This window comes from Conger conger, chromosome 11 (genome assembly GCF_963514075.1).
Source record: "Conger conger chromosome 11, fConCon1.1, whole genome shotgun sequence".
In the NCBI taxonomy this organism is placed as follows: domain Eukaryota; kingdom Metazoa; phylum Chordata; class Actinopteri; order Anguilliformes; family Congridae; genus Conger; species Conger conger.
In genome coordinates this window covers 43,473,827-43,479,826 of record NC_083770.1, presented here as the reverse complement: position 1 = coordinate 43,479,826, position 6,000 = coordinate 43,473,827, and the positions used below count along the sequence as shown (strand labels likewise).

The 6,000-nt window shown below is 46.1% G+C and overlaps 1 protein-coding gene across 2 annotated transcripts in view; it reads left to right on the top strand.

The window, feature by feature from the left end:
• The window catches only part of LOC133140852 (guanine nucleotide exchange factor VAV2-like), an 82,916-nt gene that overhangs the window by 51,717 nt on the left and 25,199 nt on the right, over positions 1–6,000 (top strand). The gene's annotated exons all lie outside the window — the stretch shown is intronic.

The window sequence follows — 6,000 nt, the reverse complement described above, 5'->3', positions numbered from 1 at the left end:
GAATATTTTTCTTGTCCTGACCAATGTCCGTTTCAGGTAGAGTGATACAATTGATGGGTACTGATGATTGTAGATTTATTGACAATACGTTGAAGTTCTTTCTCAGTGTGACTGTCTGAGCTGTTGCACTGTTATGGATGAGGTGAGCACACTTTCAATGATGGATTATTATTATTATTATTGGCATTTTTGGCAGACACTCTTATCCAGGGCGACGTACAGTTGATTCGACTAGGCAGGAGACAATCCTCCCCTGGAGCAATGCAGAGTTAAGGGCCTTGCTCAAGGGCCCAACGGCTGTGCGTATCTTATTGTGGCTACACCGGGATTAGAACCATCAACCTTGCGTGTCCCAGGCGTTTACCTTAACCTCTATGCTACAGGCCGCCCTACATGGCTGTGTAGAAGTGGAGCAGGCGGTGTTGTCTGACCAAGAATATTTTGAGCTGGCATAGGAAAAGTAATCTTTGCTGTGCTTTTTTTATGATATGGTTTGTGTGGGTATTCCAGTTAAGGTGATATGAGTCCCAAGAAATTAGAATGAGTTGGTGATGGTGATGAGCTCGCCAGAGATAAATACAGGGGTTTTGGTGTGTGGTTTGTGCCTAAAATCAATGATGAGCTCTTGTGTGCACAAACAAGCATCATACATGGATATAAGAAAACAGGTGTCCAGCATATAACATGTCTCAGACAAACGGTATGTGTGTGCAGTTCTGGAGAAGAGGCTGTAATGGGTGATGCTCATGCAGGCCTTATCCCTGGATTATCGGTCGGTGCTCTGCGCTTTCCTGCCGCCCCCTCCTCCTCCCCCTCCCCACACACTCGCCGTGTGACATCCCTGCGTGTCCGAGCATGACAGAGACATATGTCGCACAAATGTTGCCCTGGAACACATTACATGGTCATATGGGTTCTGCCCTCTGTGTGATGGAGCTGCAGAGACTCCCAAAGGCCTGTGGGAACAAATCTACCTTGCAACCAGACCTTGGTCAAATACAAAATAGGTTTGGATTCAAATATTTTGCTACAATTGACTGAGCTTGACCGGTGTTTTGGAATTCAGCATTCTGGTCCTCTTGGTTGGCTCAGTTGCACCAGGCGATATCAATCGAGCAGAGAAAAGTATTTGAATGGAAAACAATTATGTATTTGACCCAGATCTGCTTGGAACCCTACAATACTCTGGAACACAATAACAATAACAAACAACACAGGTTATGCTGGAAAAGGTCAAATTAGCAGGTGACATAGAAGGAGCAGCTGCTTGCTGCCCTGGACATGGTTAAAGATTTCCAGCTGAGATAGCATCTGAATTATAAACCTCTGACCTCCAGCTCAGCCACCTACGTCAAGAACCCTTTATTGAGTTTACTGTGCATTTAGCCGCACTAAGATCTTGTTAAGGAAGCCCCAAATTGAATTGATCCAGTATCTCTGGCAGTGGAAGGTCACCTTATCGCAGATATGGAACTCTTTGTGATGCACCAGGTCGATTTTCTCAGGTCCAGCGTCAGTGAAGGTCACTCACACACACACACACACACACACACACGCAGCCCTCCTGTCACTCTGTTATCTGTCCAGACATTGTTCTTCTTCTATTTTGAGTCCTCCAGAGTGACGGAGGGGTCACCGGAGGGGGGGGGGGGGGGGGGATGACCATCAACCCCAGAGCAAGAGAAACCCACTCACTATTGTAGTCACTGAACTGGGCTGTCAGATTTGATGTGAGAAATTATATGTAATTGTGGCATATCTGGAGCATAATGACAAAGACCTTTATTTGGCCTGTTTTTGGCTGCAGTCTGATTGTCAGATTGGACCCAGTCTGACCCCAACAGTCTTCCTCCCCGTTCTGTCACACGATAGCCACTTTGGCCAAATTAGATGAGACAGACAGCTTAAAAGCATCATCCCAATGGCTGGATAAATAGGTGATATACTGTACGCAACATACTATGATCTGGCCAGTGTCTCTTACAAGCAAGTTAACACAAATGTCATTAGTTACTGATTCCTCATATATTCTGTTCTTTTATGTGTTTCCATCCATCCATCCATTATCTGAACCCGCTTATCCTGATCAGGGTCGCAGGGGGGCTGGAGCCTATCCCAGCATACATTGGGCGAAAGGCAGGAATACACCCTGGACAGGTCGCCAGTCTATCGCAGGGCACACACACCATTCACTCACACACTCATACCTACGGGCAATTTAGACTCTCCAATCAGCCTAACGTGCATGTCTTTGGACTGTGGGAGGAAACCAGAGTACCCGGAGGAAACCCACGCAGACACGGGGAGAACATGCAGACTCCGCACAGAGAGGCCCCGGCCGACGGGGATTCGAACCCAGGACCTCCTTGCTGTGAGGCGGCAGTGCTACCCACTGCACCATCCGTGCCGCCTCTTTTATGTGTTTGTAAAACAGAAATAGTATCAGTGAACTTAAAGTAGGCTACAGTGAGAAAAGGCCTTGTTAATTGTTGACACCCTCTATTATCATCTCTCTGAATTCCTGTAGCTGTTTACGGTGGTGGGTTAGTAACACATTACATTTACTCCGTTACATTTACTTACATTTTTTTACGAATTGTACTTCTAAAAGTTGTTTTATAGGATGATGCTTGTTACTTTTCCTCTAGTATATTTGTAAAGGAAAATAATACATTTATCACGCTGCATTTTTTTCCAACTTTGATGCAAAGGAAGTTCCGTTTGACTTGTTCTCACAGAATAAAAAAGTGCTGAAATGTTCTGCCATGCCTGACAAATGAGCGCAAAGATGCGTGCACAATAAGGAATCGCTTGTACGCAGGTACGAAGCTCTCCAGAAATCGTTCTTGCTCTTGCTGTGTCATCTCAATGCAGAACGTTCCCAGGCCCCTCTGACCCAGTTTTAGCCATAATCAGTTACCAAAGTTGTCATAAAATGTCCTCTTACTGTGAACAGTACCGACCTTTGCTGTAGTTGCTGCTAGGGTAAGCAGTTATAGGTTTTTTCATTTCACAGTTGAAGTTAGCTAACTACACTCAGTGACCACTTTATTAGGTAGACCTGTACCACAGCTTATTAATGCAAATATCTAATGAGGCAAACATTTGGCAGAAAAAGTCTAATAAATACCTAATAAAGTGCCCACTGAGTGTATACAGATCCTGCCAGCTAGGTACAGTAGCAAGTTCTTTACAGCACATGGAAATACATTTGTAATTAATATCTTGAACAAATGGAGTGCACATCTGGGTACTTTATCTTTGCTCTCCCTATTGCATTTCAGCTTTGACTCGCACTCCAAGATGGATGCCTGCTCGCTATGTGCATGCATCCCATGAATAAGATAAACATTTTATTGTCATATTTCGAATCCTTTTGAAACAAACTTGCTATTCCACTGATAGGTGAAGCGTAGACTTGTGCTGCAGTGTATTTGCTGGTGTCACTGCTGGCCGCTGGCTTATGTGCTATACATACACTTAGGGACACGAGTATCCCCGGGCCAAACTAGCGTCAGGTTTAGTGGTGGGTGTGAATTATGTAGGAGCACTTTGGGGCCTCAGCAGCATGCTTATTTAGGGCCACCGAAGCTCAGGGACCACAGTGTGCATTATCTGAGTCAGCACTCTCACTCAGAGTCAATGCAATAGAGCTTTACTGTAGTAGTCAGCCCTGCTGTTAAATCCAGCTTCACCAGCTTGAAAACTGAGCCGGTCAAGCAGGTCATGACCTGGTCTAGCTGGGTAAGAGCTGGTCAACCAACATTGCCAAGCTGGTCATAAAGCTGGTCTAGCTGGGAGTGAGCTGGTCATTCAGCTAGTGTTGGTCGCTTGTCTGAGCTGGAAGCTGGTGAACCAGCTATCTGCTGTTTCCAAGCATGGCTTGAGCAGGTCAAACCGTGGTCAAGCTGGGCGCTGGTCTGAACTGGTCAACCAGCTACCAGCTGTTTCAAAACCTTGAGCTCTTGGTGCTTTACTTCCTCATTAATAGGTCATGACATATGACTGAACACATGAGCAAACACTGCCCCTTGCATGCTGCTCAATCAATTCGATGCCACCTCTAATGCTCCACAATACAAATTAAACATTGCCTCCCAGCACAATACTGAAACCATAAGATACACGCAGTTGTGCCTAACAAATGCAATATCCAAATTATGACTGTTGTATGGATGTAAATGTAACTCACTCTCTCTAATGCTAGTACAACAGTATGCTTTGGTGCAATGATTCTGGCCCTTGAGCCCAGCAGTATTGCTTGTTTAACTGATAATGCATTGATTTAATGTCACTGATTGGACAGGGATTCTACTCACATGGTGCCTTAGGTCCAAGTGACAGTCTTATTAGAAGGGAACACCAGCAGTGCTGCTAGCCTAAAGGGCCACACCTGGGTATCCTTGCTGTGTGTGTGTGTGTGTGTGTGTATGTGTGTGCTCATAAGCATTTTATTAGTTTTCATATTTTTTCTCCTATTTTATAACAGTGTACGTTTCTGTGCATTTAACATGTTGAAAGTTTGAATGGAGTTTAGTTTAGTCATGTGAGTAAAGCCAATTCTTGTAGAAGGAGAATTGATATCGTTTTTTCCTCTTGATAAAAGGCTGTCTGAAATCTTTTGAATTGAGTGAGAGCGAGGTAGAGAGTGAAAAGAGAGCGATGGGGGACAAAGAGAGAGGCTTATATCCATAATGTATCCTCCTCTGATACTATGACACAGCAATCTGAGTTTGTCTCTCATTAATATTTATTTATGCTCATCCGAGCATGAAGTGCCCATACTGCAGCTTGGTGCAGGCCGTAATGAGGGATGCAGTGGTATTGATTTGTTCATTGTAATTCTGCTGTAGGTATTGGAGATGTGGCTGTTAGTAGTTGTGTGCTGGTGGGTGGTCGATCCCCGCAGCACAGGGAGCTCAGCGGTGCGTGTCGGTGTGTACAAGTTTGTAAAAATGTTTTGGTCTAAGCTGTGTAACACACAGTTCAGGGGTTTGATGCTGGGTTTTCCAGGGCCCGTCTGTGTACAGCAGCAGCATCTCACCTGGCAGTGAATGGATCAGTACTATGGTCTCTCCTGGTGGTGAATGGTTCGGCAGTGTGGTCTCTCCTGCTTGTGAATGGTTTAGCAGTGTGGTCTCTCCTGGTGGCGAATGGTTCTGCAGTGTGGTCTCTCTTGGTGGTGAATGGTTCTGCAGTGTGGTCTCTCTTGGTGGTGAATGGTACAGTAGTGTGGTCTCTCCTGGTGGTGAATGGTTCAGCAGTATGGTCTCTCCTGGTGGTGAATGGTTCAGCAGTGTGGTCTCTCCTGGTGGTGAATGGTACAGTAGTGTGGTCTCTCCTGCTGGTGAATGGTACAGTAGTGTGGTCTCTTCTGCTGGTGAATGGCACAGCAGTGTGGTCTCTCCTGGTGGTGAATGGTTCAGCAGTGTGGTCTCTCCTGGTGGTGAATGGTTCAGCAGTGTGGTCTCTCCTGGTGGTGAATGGTTCAGCAGTGTGCTGGTGCTGGAGGGTAGACCTATGCTGGCGGACATGGTGTGGGGTGATGCAGCAGTGTAATTTCTCCCAGCGTTGAGGGTACGGCAGTGCCGTCTCTCCTGCTATTGGAGATTTATGATGACTCGGTGGTTTAGAGGCACCTTCCCCTGCACCTCAGTGATGGGTGGAACAGCTGGCAATTAGATTCCACATGACAGATCCCAGATCAGTCTGCGCCATCTGGGTGGGGATGCCAGGTGCCTTTCACTACGAGAGGGGGAGGGGGGCTGAGTTGTGTAGCGGCCGCAACACAGCGTGTCGGTCGCTGGTTATTACCCTCTGAACACCATGGTGATGAGCGTTTCTCCCCAGTACACTGGTCTTCTCCCGGAAACACATTGAACAGTTAATAGGAGAAAGAGGCTTCATTAACCATACTGCAGGAACTACATAGCTGGAGCTGCCGTGAGCTGTAATTCAATCACTGTTATACATACGGCCAAATACATTGCTCTGCAAAAT